Here is a 25,838-nt window from a genome sequence, read left to right as displayed (position 1 = left end):
TAGAGTACCAGGTATACACACGTACAAACAATTGGTCAATATACAGGGTGCCACAAATGTCATATAGGGTGGAAAAGTTCAATTTTGGTTCAAAAAGTATACAATTTTGTTCATAAACACCCGTCCTGGTCTGCTAAAACCTTTTTAGATGTGCTAATAACTTCAAAAAAAGCAAACTTGTAATGTAGGCCTACTAATGATGAGTTACAAAAATGTATGTTGCCTAAGGGCTTGATTTTGATAATTTCAGCTCTCAAAAAAGACCCCAAAATTGCTCATTCCTCATAATTTCTGGGTTTTTTTCATAGTACATGGTGTTACGTAGAATTATCGTAAGTCAGTGCAAAATTTGCTACATTAGTGGAACCAAGGTTTTTTTGCACCCTTATACCCTAGGTAACAAGACCTGAGTTGGTTCCATTTTTTTTCGAATGTGTCCAAGCGGCCATTTTGAAATTCAAAATGGCCACTATATTTAGCCTTTTTAAAGCCATATTTGTCCCGAAAGTGCACAAAGTCATATTTATTTAATGATTATTTATACTTTTGATTGTCAAAATCCACTAAGAGCATAATTAGGATCATTTTCTAGAATCCAAGATGGCTGCCAAATCCAAAATGGCCGTAATTTGTCTAAAATGTTCTGCCAGCTATAAGGACATTGATTTCTTGCTTTTTTGCTGATTATTTTCACTACTAATGTTTCTGAGAATCCACTGAGAACCAAAAACTTAATTTGGTCCATTCTTTCCAATCCAAGATGGCATCTAAATCCAAAATGGCCACAGTTTATTAAAATATAGTAGGCCTATACCGCTTTAGGCAATTACTATCCTTGAGAGTAATACACGTATCTCATTTCTGTTAGATATGGATAAGAAAATGATTGTAAACATCTTAAAGTAGTGCAACAACATTGTTTAAGGAGAATATAGGTGCATTTCACCTTTCAAAATGGCCGCCAAAATGCCTTGAAATTGGCTAAGATTAATATGTCAGAATTTATGCAATGAAATACAGAAAATCATGTTTTTAAAAGTTGAAGTTTCAATATTGTAATTCAACTTCAGACATTTATGATAGAGCTGACCTTGAGGCATTTAAATCCCTAGTTGTCATCATCCTTAATGCAAGCATCACTCTGCATCCTGGACCCACCCTCCTCAGAGGTCACCAAATATAGACGTCTACTCGACGCCTAAGCCTGACCCTGACCTATTTGTTGTTGTAGTGAAGTCCTGACGTTCTTTGTTCTTCATTGGGTGAAGCTTTACCTATTACAAATCATGAAAGGTGTGAAGCTTTGACTAGTAATTTGTGTTTTCTGGTGATGTGACATCGAATCCACTACCTGTCGCCATGCGACCTATAAATCCCCAATGATAGTTGTGGTTTTAAGCTCAAAGTTTGCTGACTTTTAGTTACATTTATTTCCTTCCCCTTCTATGACCTTTTGAAAGGACACCTATGCTAGCTAAGCTCTGACCTCAAAGGGCACTTTTGCCCACCGACCACTCCTTTGTGCCTGAGTTTCCAATGTCCTTGCTTACTGTTTACATTTATTATTTTCCATTCCATGACCTTTTTGAAAGGACACCTATGCATGATTTATTAATTGATTTCTGGATATCTTGGAATCAATCTTTATAAATTGTTGGACTCATTATATACCCTCACTTAAACATGATTATAAATTCCATGGTGTTAAATTGTGTTTTGGGTCAAAATCATTGTCTGGTGGGTAAAACAACTTAAAATCTATTGTGTTATATCATTTAATTAAAGACACATTTTCAGTACATTCAGTCATAGTCACTAAATATTTCAATGAGCTAATTTGCATATTTTACCAAATAAGAAAACCTGTTTTGTAGTATAAACATTCATATTAAAATATATGAGAACATGATTTTAAGCTCATCAGTAGACTAAATGACTTTATGCTTAAGAGCCACTGTCTGTAAGATTCAGACTCTTGTGATTCAAGTGCATCATAAATTTTCTTTAAAAAAAATAGGATGATGCAACATTGTTCCAAGAAAATAACCCCAAAGTTTTAGCTTCCTCGCTCATTTTGTTTGTCCGCAAAAAAATAATGAAATTTTGGCCCCAAAAACATCGTTAAATGGTTTATCATTTAGCAATGACTACAAAATTGTGGGCCAACATTGGCCCAGTAAATAGAAAACAGTTTTTGAATCCTTCTATGGGTGTCATTACAATTACACACAAAAATGGTTGGGTTACCATTGGCGCGTCGTAATAAACAAGTTTAAAATATTAGTGAAAAGCGCCCTTGTGTTGTTTTCTGTGGCTTGAAACTCGTTGCGCCATTAAGCACCCATATAAAAAGCAAGCTGAAATGGATAAACTAATTATTTAGAAGCAATTTATGCAAATGCAAAATTGATGGGTGCTCGTTGGCGCTAGAAGAAAATTGGGGTCAAAGGTCCAATTTTCTTATTTTGTGCCATTTTCACGCCTCATTAATTTTGTGCGCCAAGGTCAAAGAACATTAAAAGTGGTGTTCAGTAGTAAAGAAACTGTAACTCTAATAAAAGAAACAGAAACAAGCTTGGGTCCTGTTGGTTTAGTATTTTTAATGATTTTCTAAATATCATCCTAAAGCCTAGTAAATAGTAAATAATAGACCAAATAGGGGTTCCATCAATATTCAAGCATCCACAACAGGATGTGCCAACATGTACCCATGGTGTTTTTACTTCATTCACCATATTTAAGTGCTGTTATTTACATTCATATAGAAATTAGTTTGGGCTCATGTTGGCACAAGGATATTTTAGGGGTCAAAGGTTAATCCAAAACCATAAAATTCTGCTTTATGATAGTTCGTGCAACCAATATGCAATCTTCAAGCATCCACTACTAGATGTGCCAAAGAGTACCCATAATGTTTTTACTTCAATCAGTTTATCTAAGTGCTGTAAATTGCATTTATGTAGAAATTAGAATGGGTTCATGTTGGCTCAAGGATATTTTTAAGGTCAAAAGGTTAATCCAAAACCATAAAATGCTACTTTTTGATAGTTCCTGCAACTAATACGCAATCTTCAAGCGTCAACTACTAGATATGCCAAAAAGTACCCTTAATGTTTTTACTTCAATCAGTTTATCTAAGTGCTGTTACTTGCATTTATGTAGAAATTTATTTGGGTTCATGTTGGCGCAAGGATATTTTAGGGGTCAAAGGTCAATCCTAAAGTCAAGAGCAATTTTTTTGCCAGTTTGTACAACTGTGAAAATGTGGCCAAACATTGCCCCAATTTCTACCACAAATGGAGTGTATTGTTGTTGAAGTCATAACAATGGGATGCTCATGGCTCAGTGATATTTAAGAATATAACACTTTAATTTTGTTGAATGCAGAATGTGTATAAATCGAAACTTTTACCCTGCATTTTCAGATCATGTGACCATCCACAACAAACCAAGTTGAAGGTACACATTTTAAGTTTTCATGGTTTACAAAAATATTTAGGAACTCAAAAATATTATAAGCCTGCACATGTTATTTAAGTATATTGATTCATTGCAGTCAAAATGCAATATTGATCTTCATATATAATAATATTAAGCTTGTAACTTTTTTAAATAAAAATGCAGAAGTTGGTCACATACTTGTAATATTTGGCTCTTTAAATATTCACAATCATATGTCAATATTATCCCAAGGACTTTTATGAAAAAATGTAATAAATCGAGTTGGCATAGGTTATAGGTAGTGAAAAAATTATGGGATCTTGTTGTCATTGAAATTACCAACACTCAAAGAATGCAATTTGTCATATTTTGAGTTTTTTGTATTGACCTTTGACCCTCAGAATATCATTGCGCCAACATAAGCCCAAACATATTCCTACAGATACGCAAGTAACAGCACTTGGATAAACTAAATGAAGTTATAACACCATGGGTACTTGTTGGCGATCGAGAAATGGATACTTGAAGATTGCATATTGGTCGCACAAACTAACATAAAAGTAGCATTTTGTGATTTTGAAGTGACCTTTTGACCCTTAAAATATCCTTGCGCCAACATGAGCCCACACCTATTTCCACAGAAATGCAAGCAACAGCACTTGAACAAACTAACTAAAGTTAAAACACCATGGGTACTTGTTGGCACATCTAGTAGAGGGCGCTTAAAGTTCGCATATAGTACGGCATGGCATATTATTTACTGTTTACTTGCCTTAAGATGATATTTAGAAAATCATAAAAATACTAAACCAACAGGGCGCGACCCAAGCTTTTTACTGCTTCTTTTAGTAGAGTTACAGTTTGTTTACCACTGAACACCACTTTTTCTGTTCTTCGACCTTGGCGCATGAAATTAACGAGGCGTGAAAATGGCTCAAAATTAGAAAATTTGACCTTTGACCTCCATTTTTTTTCTTTTGCGCCAACGAGCACCCATCAATTTTGCAATTGCATTTGATTCTAAATAATTAGTTTATCCATTTCAACTTGCTTTTTTCATGGGTGCTTAATGGCGCAATGAGTTTTAAGCCACATAAAACAGCACGAGGGCGCTTTTCACTAATATTTTAATCTCAATTATTACGACGCGCCAATGGTAACCCAACCATGTTTTTGTGTCATTGTAATGATACCCATAAAAGGATTAAAAAAATGTTTTCTTTTCACTGGGCCAGCGTTGGCGCACAATTTTCTAGTGGCTGCTAATTTATAAACCATTTAACGATGTTTATGAGGCCAAAATTTCAATGATTTTTTTCGGACAAACAAAATGAGCGAGGAAGCTAAAATTTTTGGGGTAGTTTCTGGGACTGATGTTGTATCATCCTATTTTTTTAAAAGAAAATCCATGACGCACTTGAATCACAAAGTCCCAATTCGGTCCCATTCTTACCGACAATGGCTGTTAATAATGCTTGTGGTGCTAGCTGATTATGTCCAGAGAATGTAGTATTTACATATATTATAATGAGCTAATTTGCATATTTATATTTTGCAATTTTAAAGGAAAAAACCTTTATACCTTTGGTGTTAGAAAGGACAGAATAATTCTGGTATAACCCTAACTCTAATCCTAATCAATATAGCTACGGAAAGTTGATTGCATTTCCTTCACATCCTGAAATAAAAAGGAATTCCACAATTCTTTTTGCATACTTGCGAACTTTAATATTTGAAGACTAATGTTCGATAACCACTCAAATCATCTATCATATATTGTTTGTGTGAGTTTTCTTCACTTTTGAAAAATTGCCTTGTTGCCCTTCTCAAATTTAAAACAGTTGCCGTGATGTCCCCTTGAAATATTACATATTGCCGTGCCGCCTCGCCTTTTCAATGGAAATCCAAGGCAATTATCAACTTGCCCTAAAAAAGTGCCCCCTGAGATCCTTAATTCGAGGGCTTGTCAGTACACACAGTAATAACCACCTATAGAGCATTTGTAGAGCATTTGCAACACTTCCGACTTCCGTTGCTTTATTTTGTCAATTGAATTATAAGTAAACCATGAAACATTGGTGAAGCTTGATTCTAAAATGTACAGCTTGAAATATAAAAATGGCCAATAATTATGGTGAAACAGTGATGAAGCTTGACCTATGCAAATGGCCAGTATGGTGAAACAGTGGTGAAGCTTCAGACCTGCCGAGAACTGACAAAAGTGAAGCCTCACCTATGGAAATATTTCAAAGGTTGAAACCTGGACTAACACATTTGCTGATAAGAGTGATGCTTTGCCTTTGCATTTTGTTAAGTATGTGAAGTGATGGTGAAATCCTGACGTTACAAATAATTGGCTCAGGTGAAGAAAGGTGATGACCTGAGGAGGGTGGGTCCAGGCTGCAGAGTGACGCCTGCATAAATCCCTAGTTGTCATCATCCATGTTATCAGTATTTTCAAGTTCCTCAGCACAGCTGTATTGGTACACTCTTCATCTGCTCCACAAGCACATGCTTCTGTACAAGTCAGATTGTGTTTTCTGCAGGAACATCTTCTGGAGCATTTGCTTATTCCACATCCGCACCTAACAAGCTCGACAACAGACTCGGGAGCTATTGCAATGTCTGACAGGATAGGTACTGGAATGTTATCTGCATCACTCGACCATCCTAGCTCGAACGGGTCTGGCATATATTGATTTACCACAAGGTCTTGACTACAAACATGCTTGCATATGCGCCCGCAGAATGTGTTGATGTCACACACCAGAAGTTGGAGGGATTTTATCAATCCCCCCTGGTTTGCTCTTGAATTGTTTCCATCTCAATTTTTCATCTGTGTTAGCCTGAAGGTCATTTTTTGTGCCCATGAGCCTGTACAAAAACTTCACACAGCCTGAAACAACACTTAATTTGATGTCCTAAGACGGATATGTATTGGTTTCAGCAAGATTTTCCTTCTGTTGTCACCTGTCCCCATAAACATTGGTTGTCTGAAGACCATGAACCGTGAGTCTTTGAAGATCAAGGACCATAACATTCTGTATCTGGAATCTGGAACAGAATCTGGAACAATCTTCCTTCATCCATTAGGTCGTCTCCCACAGTTACTATTTTCAAATGTAGCCTGAAAACCCATCTTTTTAACCATTGCTGATGTTGTTTCTTTTGCATGTTTTTTGTTTTCTTGCAGTCTTTAGTAGTAGCGTAAGTTTTTTTGTAAAGTGCAATGATCATTTCTTTGAAATAATATTGCCCTATAAAAAAAAGCCGTTGTATGTATGTATGTATCTTGGGTCATGATATGGACATTCTTTCCAGCTTCAGAGATATCTTCTGCATATAACATGATTAGAGTGTCTGCTTTACTTTTGTGTACTAATACCTGTCGATGTCTATAACATCATTCATGTTGCTTTTCACATGCAGATGTGTTACAGTGACTATGAAGGTTGCCGTGTCATCTTTGATAATTATGGAAGAGAAAACTCAATCAAAGATATTTAATCAGACGTTGCAAGGAGTCCAATCATCAGCAAGAGCCTACATTGTTGCTGACACATCCCCCATCCATGACTCAAAGCTATTTTTGGCTAACAATGAAACTATGACACCCTCGCAATCTACCTGGCAAACAAAGTTTAGTTCCAGTAGTCACTGTAACACGTCTGCATGTGAGAAGCAACATGAATCATGTTCAGCCATCGACAGGTTTTAGTACACAAGAGGAAGCAGACACTCTAATCATGCTACATGCAGCAGAGATCTCTGAAATTGGACAGAATGTCCATATCATGACCCAAGATACAGTTGTTATGGTCCTTGCTCTTCGAAGACTAACGGTTCTTGGTCTTCAGACAATCATGCTTATGGGAACAGGTGACAACAGAAGGAAAATCTTGCTGAAACCAATACATATCCGTCTTAGGACATCAAAAGCAGGATGCGACACATGTGGACATATCAGAGGTATAGGCAAGAAGACTGCCTTCAATGCCTTCACTGAACAGTAGACTTCGGTTGTATATATAATGCGCATATATAAATGGTCATTTTCACGGTAAAGGGTGTAACTTTGGATTTTTAACATTTTAATCCGTAGTGTTCTAATAAAGCCACAGAATTCCATAATTTTTGGCCACATAAGTCATCTAGTTAGCAGCTACCTTGGGTAGCATAATCAGTTTTGGGAGTTACTGCGTTCAGTTTTAGCAGGCTTAAATGTACTTAATATTGCCATTTTGAAAAACTATAAAAAACAGTAACATTTTTGTAAAACCCTGTGTTTTCTTCAGTTAGTTCATGGATAATTTTTCTTATCCTGAAAGTACAGTCATATGTTCAGTAAACACTGCCACATTAGATTTAATTGTGAACGGCCCTGTATTTTTGAGAACCGGACTTGATATTTGTCGTTTCGAGGCTTCATTTTCCGTTAACAATTGTTAACAAACTTTGTGGGTGTAGCTTTGGTTCATAATTCTTGGTTATTTCTTCACTTCTTCTTGATTTATAACAGTTGTTATCTTAACTTGAAATGGGTAACAAAAATTAGCCGATTTGCAAGCTTTTAAAATTTTTATAAAATCTTGACTTCAAATAGCCGTTTTTCCGTTAACTTTTTGAAGCCTCCGAAACAAACTGTTCAGCAAGCTTGTGCAAATATAAATAAAAGAGCTCATCCAATCTATTTATCAAAATGTAGCAAAGTAGATCCTCAAGTCACATGTTTTTAAATCGTGGAAATATATATCACCGTTTGAAAATGGGACCCAATACAAACTTTCCGTTAACAATTGAAGCCTCCGAAACAAATGAAGCCTCCGAAACAACAGTAAACTTAATTATCATCTATGCATATCTAAATTGGTGTGTTTCATACTGATATCTGCATTGTAATTATTACTTGATATGTGCAGAATGTCATAAATTTAAAAAAAATTGACATTATGGTTAATGTTTGAAAAATATACTGATACCTTAAAAAGCCTGTTTCGGAGGCTTCACATGCAAAAAACACCATACTTAACAAATGGGTGAAAAAATTAATGTGTGATAAATCTACAATATCTGCCGATAGAATCATTGATTCAATACACACAAGAAAATAACAGCTTAGATGATCCCAACACTGTTGTTTTCAAAAACTACTTCTGCAATGTTTAACAATTGTTAACATGAAGCCTCCGAAACAAAAAAAAATGACTTGCTGTGATAATTTAATTTTTGTCACAACTGAAATTCAATACTTAGAAGCAAAGCATGAAAATTGGTAATTGTGATATTTTTTACCTATTTTTTATGTCAACTTGTAGTAGTTAGCTAAATATTTTACTTTTATGATCACCTGTGTTGTTAACTGAAGCCTCCGAAACACAAATCGCTTGAATTGCCAATTCTAAAAAATAACTCCAATTTCTGTGAAACTTGGCTGGGAGGTTCCTTTCATCAAGTAGTATTTGTACATGAAGTTAGACATTCAAATTATTTTAGGAACCCAATTAAAACTTAAAAAATATGTTTAAGGTTTGGAAATTTCCATTGTAAATGACACTTGATGTTAAAAATTTTCAAAACTGCAATTACAAACATAGCAAAACATGGTATAAAATTTAACTTATATCTGTTGACTTACTTTGGAATGGAATTTCACATGTATTCCAGCTTTCATGTCAAAATTTTCTGAGGTTATGTAAAAAACATTTTTTCTTAGATTTTAACCAAAATGTTATGCAAATGTTAATTTTTTTATTAGAAATCAAAAGGTTTAAGCCTTGAAACATTATTTTACTTGAATTTAAGTTGCTTCTATGCATGATTTCAGTAAACAGAAACATATTTAAGTGGTTTGAAATTTTGACCCTAAAATCAAAAGTTACACCCTTTACCGTGAAAATGACCAAATGCGCACGTGACCAGATGGCTAGCGCCATATTTGCATTACATAACTGTCAATCACTGAAATGGCGATCATTGAAGGAGTGGCTACAGTTGTGACCTTGTTTCGTGGCTAGCACTGGCAAGGAACATTGGCTGGAGGTTCGATGCTATAAATTTGCAAGGATAAATCATGGATATCAAAGGATCATGATTATTGCACAGCACCCCATGTACAAACATAACTAATGTTTATTTATTTTTATTTATTTATTTATTTATTTATTTATTTATTTATTTATTTATTTATTTATTTATTTATTTATTTATTTATTTATTTATTTATTTAACAAAAAACGAAAACCCTGTTCTATTTTGGGAAACAAATTTTTCCTGTACAAATGAATGCCGACCCCAAATTTCGGAAATTTCAGGACAATTTTTTTTTTGTATTTTCTCAAATTGAAATTTATTTACAGATTTTTGTGATTTTTTGGGTTATTTAAAATTTTTTTTTTAAATACCAACCGACCGAACGAGCCTACTTTTAAAATGTCTGTTCTCCCGTAGAACAGGGTTTCTCTCTTTCTCGCCTTACTTATAATTTTATTAATATTTTTTTTCCCCCCCCCCCCTTTCCCCCAAAACCTACCCTCCCCCCTTTTTACACGCATAAATTAATTGTTTTTTGCTACCTTTCCCTTCCGTGTAAAGTAAAACTTTATAAGCGGTTGAATCAAACTGAACAAAATTGACGTATACAATTACAATATACCATGACAATAATGTGTATGATCTAGATCTAACTTACTAGCTGAATAAATCTCCAACCATGCATCACATACGTGATTGTACGTCATATTGTCATATAACGTATGAGCGTGATGTATAGTATACGAGTCTTCCAGCCGGGATGATTAGATCATGTACTGTAGTCATCTACGTGTTTATACTCTAAATTGTACGTCAAAGGGTGACAAAGGGCGTACAGATTACCGATTTAGCATGGGGGATACAAAAAGGTGCTTAAAAACACATTTTGAATTTGTTTTTTTGTCAATTTGCGAGCGAATGAGTAAGTTAGAATCGAGGAGGTCGGGGGGACATCTAGCCTATTAGTTTGAGCGGGTCATTATACCGAAAAGGGCTAAAGTTATAGTTTCCTCAATTTACGTTATAATTAGAGTTAAAATTAGGGTCAGAGTTATGTTCATTGGCGGCACTACGGGGGGGGGATACTTATCTTGACTCCCAAATAAATAAATCCATAACCCCTTCCTTCCGACGAAAATGACAGCCCCTAAGTTCCCTACGTGCAAACATTATCAAATAACATCATCGGCAGGTACCCAGTTCTGACCTTAATGCCAGTAAGAATCACATTTCGTCATCAATATGGCCAATTGCCACGCCCATTTAGCACGGAAATAATGAAATATAACTTTTAAATCAGCTATATCTAGCTTTTCCGTCATAATTTTTTTTTTTTTTCCGTAATGGAAAATCCAAATAAAGAGTTTATGTTTCGGGTCAAATTATTTTGCCCTTTGCAATCAATGCCACTATTTTGCAAAGCCAATTTTCCTTGTAACCTGTCATTTTCGCCTATACTTTTGCGTGTGGAATTTGTGCACATCCGTGTACCTTACATCGTTGAACACGGTATGGCGACTTGTAGATGTCACGTGCGCATTTATATATGCGCATTTATATATATACCCGAAGTCCACTGCTGAAGCAACACCTGAAGAACTCACAGCACTGAGTCAACTTGGTGATGCAGAAATGCCATCTCAAAGTGTTGTTCAGGCTGTGAGAGGTTTTTGTGCAGGCTCATGGGCACAAAAAATGAGATGGAAACACTTCAAGCGCCAACCAGAGGGGATTGATAAAATCCCTCCAACTTCTGGTGCGTGGCATCAACACATTCTGCGGGCGCAGCATATATTTGTTGTCAAGACCTTGTGGTAAATCCAAATATTACAGACCCGTTCAAGCTAGGATGGTCGAGTGATGCAGATAACATTCCAGTACCTATCCTGTCAGACATTGCAATAGCTCCCGAGTCTGTTGTCGAGCTTGTTAGGTGCGGATGTGGAATAAGCAAATGCTCCAGAAGATGTTCCTGCAGACGACACAATCTGACTTGTACAGAAGCATGTGCTTGTGGAGCAGATGAAGAGTGTACCAATACAACTATGCTGAGGAACTTGAAAATACTGATAACATATAGATGATGACAACTAGGCATTAAAATGCCTCAAGGTCAGCTCTATCATAAACATATAAAGTTGAATTACAATATTGAAATTTCAACTTTTTAAAACGAGATTTTCTGCATTTCATTGCATAAATGCTGACAAATTAGCTGAAATTCTTAGCCAATTTCAAGATACTTTGGTGGCCATTTTGAAAGGTGAAATACACCTATATTCTCCTTAAACAATGTTGTTGCACTATTTAAGATGTTTAAATTCATTTTCTTATCCATATCTGACAGAAATGAGATACATTTTACTCTAAATGATAGTAATTGCCTAAAGCGGTATATGCCATATTTTAATAAAAGGCGGCCATTTTGGATTTAGAGGCCATCTTGGATTGGAGAAAATGGACCAAATTAAGTTTTTATTTCTCAGTGGATTTTCAGAAACATAAGCAGTGAATAAATCAGCAAAAAAGGAAAGAAATCAATGTCCTTATAGCTGGCAGACCATTTTAGACAAATTGGCTGCCATTTTGGATTTGGCAGCCATCTTGGATTCTAGAAAATGATCCTAATTATGTTCTTAGTGGATTTGACAATCAAAAGTATAAATAACCAGTAAGAAAAATATGACTTTGTGCACTTTCGGGACAAATATGGCTTAAAAAAGGCTAAAATATAGTGGCCATTTTGAATTTCAAAATGGCCATGACACAAAAAAAAAATGGAACCAACTCAGGTTTTGTTCGTAGGGGTATTTAGAAGCTAAAAAACATTGGTTCCACTAATGTAGCAAATTTTGCACTGGGTTACGTAACACCATGTACTATCAGGCAATTTTCAAACAGAAAGCCATTACATTTACAAGAAAGACCCTTGATGATTTTGACTGTTCGTAGCTCCAAAAGTCCCATTCTTACTTGTTCGCAGATCCGAAAGACCCCTTTAGGGGCTGTGGCCTGTGCAATAATTATGAGCCTGGCCTGGCTTTGGAGTGGGTAAAATTCTTATTGTTCTCTCGACAATAAGTCCCAGGTAGACATGATCATTATGGATTTCTCCAAAGCTTTTGACGTAGTCCCCCACAACAAACTCATCACTAAATTACACAGATCTATACGGCATACAAAACACCACACTGACCTGGATCAGTAGCTTCCTCAAGCACCGTACTCAGAGAGTTGTTGTCAGCGGCGAGAAATCGGCCTGGTCTAACGTTCTTTCTGGCGTCCCTCAGGGTACGGTGCTGGGGCCGCTACTGTTCCTGGTCTACATCAATGACCTTCCCGACAACATCCATTCATCCGTCCGTCTCTTTGCAGACGACTGCATCATCTACCGTGAAATAGCAAATGAGTTTGACGCTCGCACTCTTCAGGAAGATTTGCATACACTTGGGGAATGGGGGAAAAAGTGGGAAATGAAATTCAATTGCCAAAAATGTTTTGTTATGACTTTAACTTTAGCTCCTAAGCAGTTTTCTTACACACTCAGCGGTGTCACATTGTCTGTTGTTAGTAATCATACATATCTTGGTGTAGGCCTATCCATATCCAACAAACTAAACTGGAACAGATATATTCAAAATATCTGTGCAAAAGCAAACCGCTCATTAGGCTTCATAAAAACGTAATCTTTATTCATGTAACCAATCCACCAAACTTACAGCATACAGATCACTAGTCCGGCCGCAAGTTGAATATTCCTCATCCGTCTGGGATCCGCACACAAAAAAGAACATAGACCAGCTGGAGAGAGTGCAGAAAAGAGCGGCACGATTCATCCTCAATGATTATAAATCTAAATCTACCGGTTGTGCGACCCAGATGGTCAAAGATCTGGAACTAGAACCACTCAGCACCAGGAGGAAGGCTAGAAGACTCTGCGTATTCCAGCAAGCAAGTAGGCGACCTGTCCCTGCCCATCGGAAACCTTCTACAGCCCGTCCAGCGCCAGTCGCGGCATCATCATCCAGAATCCTATTCAACCATATCAGCCAACAAAGACTGTTACAAAAACTCATTTATACCAAAGACAATACATGATTGGAACTCTCTTCCACCTCACCTAATCAGCATCACAAAACCGGAAACCTTCAAAACAGCAGTAACAAAGTATCTAAGCAACCAAGACTAAGCAAGAATTTCAAAAAGCACAGCGCAGATCACACATCCTGGCCGTTTGTCTCCATTCTGGAGTGTTGGACAGTACCAAACTCAAGACTCAAAAATTGGGGGGTCTTTCGGAGCTGCAAAATACAAAAGGGGGTCTTTCCGGGAGGGGCTGCCCTCCCCGAAAGCAACCTCGGACCACTGGCGGACCAGTCCAGGGGTCATATCCCTGCTCGGACTAAATGTTGCCACTGAAAAGTTTTCGCAACACTGCATGTCATACAGTAGGGTATATTGCTGATCCATTAGTTATCCTTTTCTGGTGCATTGTGGGATTGAAAGGGGCAAATCGGTCGCTAATTTGCTCCCTTTTCTATCCCACAATGCACCAGAAAAGGATAATTAATGGATCAGCAATATACCCTATGTAGGTTCTCGTGGGTTCTTACCGTGAAGATTGAGCACGGTTATTCTTGAAAATACATGTAAATGCATGGATGTCCTTTCGATCACTTTTTTCTTGACATCGACGACGTGCGCATATCGCATCCAGCCCGGACTGATGTCGCACTATAGTACCTGCACTAGTTGTTATGTTTTCAGTGGAGTCTACCCGGTACTTAATACTATTATTTTAAAACAAAGTAACGTCCTTCAGTCAGTGTGCTTCGATTCATAAAATACAAGAATAAGATCAATATTGGTCCATATGATGTCCATGTATTATATATCCCATAGCTCGTGTGTACCTCGGCTGTATCATAAAACCAAAACTATGAAAAACATTGGCTCAGTCCTTGTCCACTGTGAGCATTGTCAGTGCGAAGCTGTTAACTGTCATTCAGCTCCAGCATGCTCCAGCATCCAGTCAGGCTGCGTGTTGCCGGCTCGTTATCAATCAAACCACGATCAAACCCTGAATTACGCGCTATGAAATAACCATTTTGCCTGATTTTTGCTGAGTAGAGGAGAACGCCCTCAAAAAAAAAAATTTTTAATCAGATTTTTGCACGATTGTAATAGTAAACAAAGATTCTCTCAAAAATGTAGTTTTGTCAAAATCCGAGATTTTGTATAAACCACCGGAACCGGCGTTTTATTATTACGATGGAAATAATGGCTAAACTTTACTATACCCTACCACATTTGGCCGTCGCCGAAGCTACCCTAGTATAGCCCTGCTACACCGACGGCGCGAAACTCAATGATATGATTAGGCTACATTGAATGATGTATGGATTAACTCAGTGCAATAAATAAATCACTTAATTCAGCAAATTAAATAAACGAACGAGAGAGATTCAAAACAACATTATAGTAATTTAATTAATAATGCCACTATACAGTGAAGAAGAGGAACATTAGTAAATTTTAAATTTAATTAATTGCTTTGCTTCCCATAATCAGCCAGGAATCATAAATCTGCATAATGATCGGTTTCCATTCATTAATTATCTTATTTAAAGAAGAGATAAATAATTATTAATTAACAAAACATTAAATAAAAACATTAACTTTAAACAATACTCTGTCATTAATTACCGTATAATATGTAAATTATGATGCACACGAGGAAGGTTACCGTTGTTGCAGGGCTACAGCGACTTCGCCGTTTGATAATTAATCAATTAATTAACGTTCTTAAACAATCAACTTTTATTAATATTCAGTCATTAATGTTATCATGGTTATGCCCATGAGGAAGGTTATCGTTGTTGCAGGGCTACAGCGACATCGCCGTTTGATAATTAATGAATTAATTAACAAACAAACAAACAAACAAACAAACTTTATACATATTCACCCATTAATGCGATGCCTATGAGGAAGGTTATCGTTGTTGCAGGGCTACAGCGACATCGCCGTGTGAACTTTGAACGACAATTTCTCAACAACCCTACTACCGATTTCCATGATTTTTTTACCAAATTTCTTTTTAAAAGACCTTGCTAAGTATAGGCCTAAATGATAAATATTATCATGATTTCACGTTGTTCATAAAGCGCCCCTACCACTCACAAGCTTTACGTTACATTGACCACATTCTTACGTTCAATACAAATCTGAATAAAGATGGACGATAACAGTTCTGTTTCATTCACAATGTTTTGTTGAACTTGTAAAAGAAATGTCTTATGATGCTTATTTTTTCACCTAATTAGTCGGGACTGTATGACCATTTTCTTCTTAATTAACTTTTCAGTGGTCACGGTCCTGTTTTTATTTATAACAACTGCAAAGTATGAAATCACATAAACCAGTATACGTCGTTCATAAAAGGCCCCAACCAGTGATAACCAGGTGCAAAAGCTCTGTTTCTTCTTAATTAACTTTTCAGTGGTCACGGTCCTGTTTTTATTTATAATATCTGGAAATTATGAAATCGCATAAACCAGTGTTACGTCGTTCATAAAATGCCCCAACCAGTGACAACCAGGTACAAACTAAGTTATGTGCATTATGCGCTTACCAATGACAACTTAACTTAATATTTCCTCTTGTCAACAAACAAGCAACTCCCCATTTCACATGTGCATCATATCATTCGCGGCGTCGCTGTAGCACAGCAACAGCGATACCTTCCTCCTCTTCATTACATTTAGTTGATCAAGTCATTACAAAATACGCAAAAAGTCTAGCTTTGCGCCGTCGCTGTAGCACAGCAACAACGATATAGCTTCGCGCCGTCGGTGTAGCCCAGTAAAAAGGTATAGCTTTGCGCCGTCGCTGTAGCATGGCAACAGCGATACCTTCCTGCCGTCGGTGTAGCCCAGTAAAAAGGTATAGCTTTGCGCCGTCGCTGTAGCACGGCAACAGCGATACCTTCCCGCCGTCGGTGTAGCCCCAGACCACAGAGGAGTAAGATAAGACAGAGCGCGTACCACCAGTCAAAGTCCCCGTGTATTGTATGCTACCAGTTCTCGCATGAGGGCCGATTGTTCGATCGTATCGTGTCAAACAATCACGCCAGCGCTGCGTGCCTTCGCGTATACGCGATAGAGCGTTGCGTGCTTTCGCGATTACGCGATAGACCATGAAAATACGCGGCAATTTATTTATTTATTTATTTATTTATTTGGAAAACGCTTTTATAACAGCGGCACCCACCGTCTTGGTGGTGCATCCATATAAACAAAAGTTAACAAGAATTAAAAGATGATACTGAAAGTATTTACAAAAGTTAACAATACAAACAGAAATACTAAAAAAGAATACTTAAAATACTAAAGTTAAAATACTAAAAAGAATACTAAGTTGGCTTGCATTCATCGTCCGCCCGTGGGTCAAATGAAGTGGGGAAAAAAGAAATGAAGCAAATAAAGCCAGCATCAAAAGTGGTTTCCTGTGAAGTCAGGTGTCCGACAAGGATGTGTCCTCTCGCCTCTCCTGTTCCTCATTTTTTATGGACAGGATCACCCAAGAAGCAAATCTAGATGAAGAAGCTCTCAATGAACTACTGTTTGCAGATGATCAATGTCTCATCCACCAAGACAGCCTTAGCTTACAAAACCACACCAACAGACTGCACGCAACCTGCCAAAAGTATGGCATGAGCATAAGCATCCCAAAGACAGAAACCATGCTGATCAGCCGATCCCAAAAGACCTTGGACATCAAGATTGACAACACAACCCTCCAGCAATCAAAGGAGTTTAAGTATCTGGGCAGCATCTTTACTGAAGACGGGAAGATAGACCGAGAAATTGAAACCAGATGCCAGAAAGCAAACAACATCACCTTCATGCTTGGGCCTATACTTTCCCACCCAGCTGTGCCAATGGATGCAAAAAGAACAATCATCAACGCAATCTATACCCCGACTCTCTGCTACCAGGCACAAACATGGGCTATGAACAAAAAGACTGAACAGAAGATCACCACCTGTGAAATGAAATGCCTACGAAAAGCTGTAAACAAGACACGACGGGACAAAATTAGGAATGAAGTCATCAGAGACATGGTTGGCACCAAGCCTATGCTAGACCAGATTGAAAGCCATCGCATCAAATGGTTTGGTCATCTTATGCGCATGCCCACAAATCAACCAGCCCTACGGTCCTACAACAGCAAACTGTCCGGTACCAAACCTGTCGGAAGGCCAAGAAGAAGATGGATTGAGGGGGGCAAGAAAATCCTGACAAGGCACAATACCAACCTGACAGATGCTACCCATGCAGCCCAAGACAGACGTCCCATCATTTCCCCGCGACTCTGAGAGGAATAAGCGGAGGACAAAAGTAAGTAAGTAAAGTAAGTATCAAAAGCCAATTGGCCCCTGGGTGGAAGCTGAGTGCCAGCCACTTAAAACTACATCAACTGGATATATACATTATACAATAGACAAGATTGTAGTCAGTGTGGTGAAGAATTAATTACTTAAGGAAATCATTACGTGCCTTCCATGTTCTTTTCAGTAAAGATTTACATGTGACATCAAAACAAACATTAGCAGTGTGAACTAAGTCACTAGGAAAAGTTGGTATAAATTGGATGCAGTCACCCCCAAGCAAGATAAATAATTTCTCATCAATGTTGCTTGTAATAAATAATTCCCATACATATAATAGACCATTCCTTTCTAAACTTTCCTTCAATCTTTTGAACTCATTAGAACGAATATCATTGTACACTCGGCAAGAAAATATAAAATGCCTAATATCTTCTATATTACTATGACACAAATCACATAAACCAGAAGTTTTACTATTATGCCAAGAGGCAACCGTTTAGAGGCAGTGTATTTGATCTTGCCTTAAACTTTAAGCTGGCACCATAAAAATCCAATTTATCTTGAAGATAATTTTCCAGGTTGGGCTTATTCTTAAAACGTATGTAATCACACAATGAGGATTTATTACAAGCTGTATTGTACCAACTTCTATTATAATGATCTTGATTTGCATCTTGAAACAATCTAATCCACGATGGTTGATGAATATACACAGACCGAAAGATTTGGTCAAAACCACTGTCATTTAAAGTCTCTTCAATGCAACCGATCCAATTCCATCTTAAGTGCTTGTTAGAATTGTGAATTGTAAAAATTGCATTGAAAAGAAGTTTAGGCCATCTATGAGAGTCCATATTAATAAGACGATCAAAGTACTTAACTTTACTGATCTTATGGGCGCACACCACTAAATAATCTTCCCATTGAAACACGTGTAAAAACACCGGTTTTCTTTGCTCATTTTGAGGCCTTTTGGGCTCGTTATAAAAAATTTTATGATGACCAGTCGATTGCAAATCGATGCAAGTTTAACATATGTTTCAATGTATGGGGGTCCTTCCACCTCGTTTTCCCGCTACGAGGCCGCGAACAGCGCCCTCACTGTTTTTGACATGCTCTCAAGACTGCAAACCCGATTCTGCCATTTTTTTAATTCGCGGACCTATTTTCTCAATAATTATACAAAAGCGACTTTTTTGGCGACTCAAATTTATGTATAGGCTTTACACTTTTATTTAAGCTATAATTCGCCACTCTTTCTGATTAATAAGTCTAAAGACCAGCCCAAAATACCTCAAAAAGTTTCTGTATTTTACCGGAACTCATTAGGGTTACACAAATGGCGCATTGATTTAGTGGTGTGCCCCCAAGAAATTATGATGTTCATAAAATCGAATTTTGTTGTATTTTTCTTGAAATATAAAATGTTTTGAGTAAAACACTCAAGGTTTGAGTGCTCTGTGACATCCACATCAAGAGAAATGTCCTATCAAAGATACATGTTGCATTCCAAAAATGTGCACATTTTCAACATTTTGACCATTTGTGCTTATTTCCCTAGATTTGCATTAAATACCAAATCTCAACATATAGTTTTTGACCGTTTATCTGCTAAAAACCGCTTTAAAATGAAAAGAAATTAGGTTTCTTAATGGCAAAGGTCTATATATTAATGATTTTGCAACAATCACCCCCCCCCCCCTTATAAAATAATTAACATTTGAGAGGTTTAAAGACGTGTGCCGATTTGTCACCTTAAGACAATTTGGCTTCAAATCTGAGAAATCTTAGTTTTCTCACAATTTTTGACAGTTTCTTTAACTTTGAAGGTCTCTGAGAGAATAACCTTAGCGCGACTTGCATTTAAAACGCATTAAATATATTCACTAACATAAAAACTATCTATTTAAATCAAAAAACCGCAATTTAATCGAAAGCCAACTTCAATTTTGGGCTAAATCTCTCAGGAGCACGATTTTACACCTAGGCCCTTCGAAGGGCGCACACCACTAAATAATCTTCCCATTGAAACACGTGTAAAAACACCGGTTTTCTTTGCTCATTTTGAGGCCTTTTGGGCTCGTTATAAAAATTTTATGATGACCAGTCGATTGCAAATCGATGCAAGTTTAACATATGTTTCAATGTATGGGGGTCCTTCCACCTCGTTTTCCCGCTACGAGGCCGCGAACAGCGCCCTCACTGTTTTTGACATGCTCTCAAGACTGCAAACCCGATTCTGCCATTTTTTTAATTCGCGGACCTATTTTCTCAATAATTATACAAAAGCGACTTTTTGGCGACTCAAATTTATGTATAGGCTTTACACTTTTATTTAAGCTATAATTCGCCACTCTTTCTGATTAATAAGTCTAAAGACCAGCCCAAAATACCTCAAAAAGTTTCTGTATTTTACCGGAACTCATTAGGGTTACACAAATGGCGCATTGATTTAGTGGTGTGCCCCCTTATGTGAATTTTCAATCGTATCCCAGCCTAAGTCTCCTAATAGTGTTACTGAGGGCGTATTTCGTGGGGCCCTAAGAATTGACCTAGCCATTTGAAGCTGAAGATTTTCAAGTCTCTTGTAATCGCTCGTACTGTAAGAGGACACTGAGCATGCGTAATTGATGGCAGGTAGAGCTAGGGTTTTCCATAAAATATTACCATAGTACACTCTGTTGAAGTTATCTTGGCTATTGATAATTGATTTGATGTAGCCAATTAACCTGTTCCCTTTCTTGATCATTTCACTTGCATGAATATGGTCTGAAAGATTTCTTGAAATGTATAAAACCCAAGGTACTTATAGTGGTCGACCTCTTGAATACGACTATTACCCAGGTTCCAAATTTTGTTTTCATCCTTACGTTTACCAACAATAACAACATTAGATTTGGAGTGATTGAAATCAAGTTTCCAACGTTCCGAAAAATTACTCGCAATATTAAGCATTTTCTGAAGATCTGTTTCATTATCTGCAACTACATCATCAGCCCAGAAAAGACAATTTATTTTGACATTAAAAATACTTATACCAACATTTTCATCGTGATGAAACATTTTTGTCAACTCATTAATGTAAATACAAAATAAAACAGGGGACAAAACACAGCCTTGTTTCAGGCCTTCTTCAATATCAAATAAATCAGTTTCGATATCACCAAGCTTTACATTACACTGAACATTTTTATACAGGTTATCCAGAACATTCCAGACTTTGCCCCTTATAGCAATATTCCAAGCGATTGAGAGAAGTCCTTCTCTCCAAACAGTGTCAAATGCCTTACGAAAGTCCAGGAAGCCTAGATATGTTGATTTCTTCTCCGCCGAACGTGTGGCAATAATGCTCTTAAGTGAGAAAATATGATCATCGCATCTGTGGTCTTTCCTAAAACCTCCCTGAACTTCCGTAAGGATGTCATTGTTTTCAATAAAAACTGAGATTCTGTCACACACCAAACGGTTGAAAATTTTTGATACGCATGACGTTAAGGTAATGCCTCTATTGTTCAAATCATTTTTGTTACCTTTCTTAAAAATTGGAACAATAATACCTTGATTCCAGTCAACTGGAGAATTTTCAAGGAAGAGAAATCTATTGAACATATCAGTCAAACTGTAAATAAGGTAATCACCACCATTTTTCAGTAATTCGTTTGTTATACAATCTATACCAGGAGCCTTATTGTTCTTAGCTCTACAAATGCTATCTTTAACTTCTTTAAAAGTAAAGTGCATATTATTCAAAACATTTGGTGAATCAATATTACAATCATTGTTAAATTCCTTTCTTACGTTACTGACATGTGTCTTTATTGATATGTCGTTATCATTCAATTCTCTATTCATTTTTCCAAGAGTGTTCCAATAATTCATAACAGAACTTTTTATCACCTTTTTGTCCGTTGTAATTTCGTTGGAATTAGGTATTTTTAAAGAATTAAATTCATCCCTCTTCTTTTTACCCTTAATTCCTTCCAGAAATCTCTACAAGAGGGACCCCCTGCCTGAGCGATTTTAACACTCCTGTCAAATCTCATTTCAGTAATTTTTTGCTGAATCAGATTTTTTGCATGAGTCTTCTTAAGTTTATAATCTTCCCAAAGGGCGTCTCCTCTTTCTTTGTCTTGCCGTTCATCCTTACACCACTTACGGTGTTCTTTACAAGCCCTTTTCCTTTCTTGAATTGCCATATCAATTGATTTGTCCCACCATTGTTTACCCGTCTTGTTTCCTTGTTTACAACCAATAGTATCAAGTGCAATTGAGATAAGTGTTTCTTTCCATGAATTCCAAAGAGTATTAGCGTCATTGAAATTGGCAGCGTCCCATTGATCAAAATTATTGGAAATTGATTTTTGATAGGCTGACCAGTCTTGATCGTGAGAAATATCCCACGTTTTACAGCCCAGGCCTACTCCGGATTCGATCTATCGCAAGAATTCAATTTTAGGTGCAAAAACAAGACGTTATGATCGCTACCCAAGTGAGAGTTTCTTTCTTCATCCACAGTCATTTTTTCAATGTAATCGTTCAAAACATTTGAACACAGAAAGTAATCAATGCAACTCGAATAGGTGTGTCGAAACCAAGTTATTTTCCCGTGACACTTTCGAGAACAATTAACTATATCCAAAGAAGCATCATTGCAAAAATTAAGAAGACGTTTACCGTTGGAATTCAGAACTGGATCACCGCCATATATCTTATCACCTATTCTTCCATTAAAATCACACATGATGAGTATATGTGGGTTTTCATTGTTACATTCATTCTCCAATTGAATGACCTCTGAAAGTAATTGATTATAAAGATCATTTGTTAGATCTGGATCAGTTTCTTCAACAGGAAAGTATGTAACACAAATATTAATTAAAATACCTGAAATTTTGACACGTATCCAAAGTCTTTCATAATTGTCAGATGTTGAATTACAAATATTGTCATCAATAACAACCATCTTCTCTGACACTAACATACCTATCCCTCCACCTCCTTTGCCACTTCTATTCTTACCCCCTTACCGCACCATTTATAGCCATTTACATTGATACATTCATCATTCTCAAGAAAAGTTTCGTCTATACCAAACATATCTATGTTTTGTTCTACAATCAACTTTCTAATATCATACAACTTTGGCTTCACACGATTTACATTGTTAAACGCAATATTGACCATAATAGGTGTACCCTTGTTGTTACCCTTTTTACATGACCTATTTTTACGGTTACCACGTCTAACATTTTTATGCTTACGTGAGTGTTTACGGTTGGATTTTGGAGAACAAATATGATCATTAAGAATACCATTACGTTTTTCATAAGCATCATGAACATTAAAAACACTAGTAATAGCACTATTATTATTACTACACTGATCATTTAGAACATTATAATTATTTGAAACATTGCAATAATAAACATAGTCATAATCTTCACCAACACTGCCGCTCATTTTGTCAGTAACTCTGGCATTGCCAGATGCGGCTTTGTCTTCTTTGCCGACGACCTAATGACAAAGATTCATACCTTGTTTATGGCCATATTGACCACAGGAATAGCATTGTATTGGTTGTTGAAATCTACAGTTATCTTTCTGGTGGTTTTCCTCACCACAGAAGTAGCATCCTCTAGTTGGTCTTGAGGGGGGTGTGCGAATGATCGTCGAGGCTGTGGACGGGGATTGGGATTAGACTTTCCCGATTTGCGAGGCTTTACAATTGTGTGGACCTTGTTCAAGTTTGTGATAAGAGTTTTTGTGCCTTTGGGGGTAAGATGCAGCCTGCTTCCGTTCAGGTTGTTCATATCTACCTCATCATTAGGTTTAAAGGTCGCGTCATTGTCCACCAACATGCAGTTTGTTTGTCCATTCACAACACGTCTTACCTTCTGGTTCAGCTTGTCAACTCTTTCCTGATTTCCATCAGTACGAGGAAGAATTGAAGACACTATCTTTGTGCATTCTGGGTTTCTTTGAGTTATACTGTTCAGCATATCTTCATAGTTCTGCTCAGCCGCTTCAACATCAGTATCTTTAGTACAATCATTTGTCCCCACATGAAAGATGACAGTTTTGTAGTCCTCAAATGGGAACTGCGTCATGAAGGCTTTGATGTCACTGGTATTATTTCCACGTCTACACTCTACTTTTGTGTCATGTAGGCCCTTCTCGTTTATATCTTTGATGATGGAGTCCCCGATGAGGAGCGTTGTTTTTTGGTCTTCAATGGGGTCTTTGGGTGGGTTTGTAGCCGGGTTTGTAGATCTAGCAGTAGGCCTACTTGATTGGAATTTGTGCTGGACGTCACAGCTTGTGCGTCTATCCTTTCTTGTAGATTCCTGATGGTAGACTCTTGCTCAGTTACCTTTTGTTTCAACGTTTCATTTTCTGTGTACATTTCTGTTTGACGCTGTTGGCATGTTGCCAGTGAATGTCTCATGTCTTTGACGGACCGCGAAATGTTCCTACAGTTGTTGCAGAACCATACCGCTTTCCGTGCACTTACGCCTACACATGCAGAGTGAAATTCATCCATGCAAAGACTGCATGCCACTGTCTTACCTCTTGCTTGGGTGATATTGCAAGTGTCTAGGCAAGCTACCTTTGGTTGTGTCACGTAAGTAGTAGAGTTCCGTAATGGAGTAAGTATTCTTCCCGCTATAGCTGAAGGTGAAAACGCAGAACCTTGGAGACTCAGATTGTCCGTACGAAACTGTATGCAGGGGTATGTGTGTCTTAAGTTTGTTAGAAACCGCGATGCTTTCATTTGCAATGGTAGTCGGGTCTGTGTCCATGGAAACTAGTGAGGCTACAGTGCCCTGTACAAGGATCCTGTTTGCTTCCATATCGAAAGCCTTGAGTTGTGAGAGTGTCATACTGTCGATATGGCGATCTTTTCCTTTAGACCAAATGTGTAACTTCTACAGCGTTTGCCGCTTCTTGTACAGACATACTTTTTGCTGATGGATTTCGTTTGGTCGCGGGTGCGGTCCTTCCTTGTTGCTGCTGATCTGGGCGTTTAGGTGTTTCTATCATCCCTTGATCAAACCTGGCATTGGTTACAGTAGGTTTAGGTCTACCAGTACCAAACCGTCTCTCGTTGCAATCATCACAGAGCATCATGTCTCCTTGTCTGTTCTTGACAGTTCTGGGTTTTAAACCCTTACATTTCTCGGCTCCCGGTCTATTTCTGTCTTCGCAGCCCATAGTTATGTTAAGTTGTAAGTTAAATCCAGTAGAAAATCGGAAATCAGAAGTTTTACCGTTGGAAAAATTCAAAAAATGGACTCGAACGATTTTTACATCTTCCCTTGCCAAAAATCGATCAGGCTAAAACAGAACGACCAATAACAAAAGTCTCGCCTGTCGCATTTCATAGAACAATCGGCCCTCATTATCGGATGAGGCGGAGACTTTGACTGGTGGTACGCGCTCTGTCTTATCTTACTCCTCTGTGCCCCAGACACTGCTTAGCAACGATTTTGACAAGGACGGTGGACGCAACCCTGACGCAAACAAGCAGACATGTTCGCGTCTACAGAACATGTTGCATTTCACGCGGGCGATAACGGCGCAGCAATCACGCAAACGATCGCGTTTTTCGTTCTAGACATGAACGCTTATTTCTCCGCGTCCGACCACCCGACCAAAATCACCTTGGATACGTGGCTTCACCTACTGCCATGGTTAGGGATGGGCAGTTACAGGTCTAGGTGGTATGTCTATGGGTGTAGCCCAGTAAAAAGGTATAGCTTCGCGCCGTCGCTGTAGCACGGCAACAGCGATACATACCTCCCCTACATTCATTTGGTGACATGACCAAATAAGGTACACCTCAGTGCCACCGGTGTTAGCATACGAAAATAGGTATACCTTCGCGTCCTCGATTTATCCCCTCGAGAAGTCTAGCTTTGCGCCGTCGCTGTAGCACAGCAACAACGACACCTTCGCGCCGTCGGTGTAGCCC

The 25,838-nt window shown here is 37.7% G+C and overlaps 1 protein-coding gene across 1 annotated transcript in view; it reads right to left on the bottom strand.

The window, feature by feature from the left end:
- LOC140145137 (uncharacterized) overlaps positions 1-14,454 on the bottom strand; it is a 62,158-nt gene extending 47,704 nt beyond the window's left edge. Inside the window, exon 1 of the mRNA XM_072166918.1 lies at positions 14,085-14,454. The gene's annotated coding sequence lies outside the window, so the exon portion shown is untranslated. The remainder of the gene's footprint in view (positions 1-14,084) is intronic.
- Positions 14,455-25,838: the final 11,384 nt, after the last annotated feature.

The sequence above is a fragment of the Amphiura filiformis genome, unplaced genomic scaffold (genome assembly GCF_039555335.1).
Source record: "Amphiura filiformis unplaced genomic scaffold, Afil_fr2py scaffold_147, whole genome shotgun sequence".
NCBI lineage: Eukaryota > Metazoa > Echinodermata > Ophiuroidea > Amphilepidida > Amphiuridae > Amphiura > Amphiura filiformis.
This window is presented reverse-complemented; position numbering and strand designations above follow the sequence as displayed.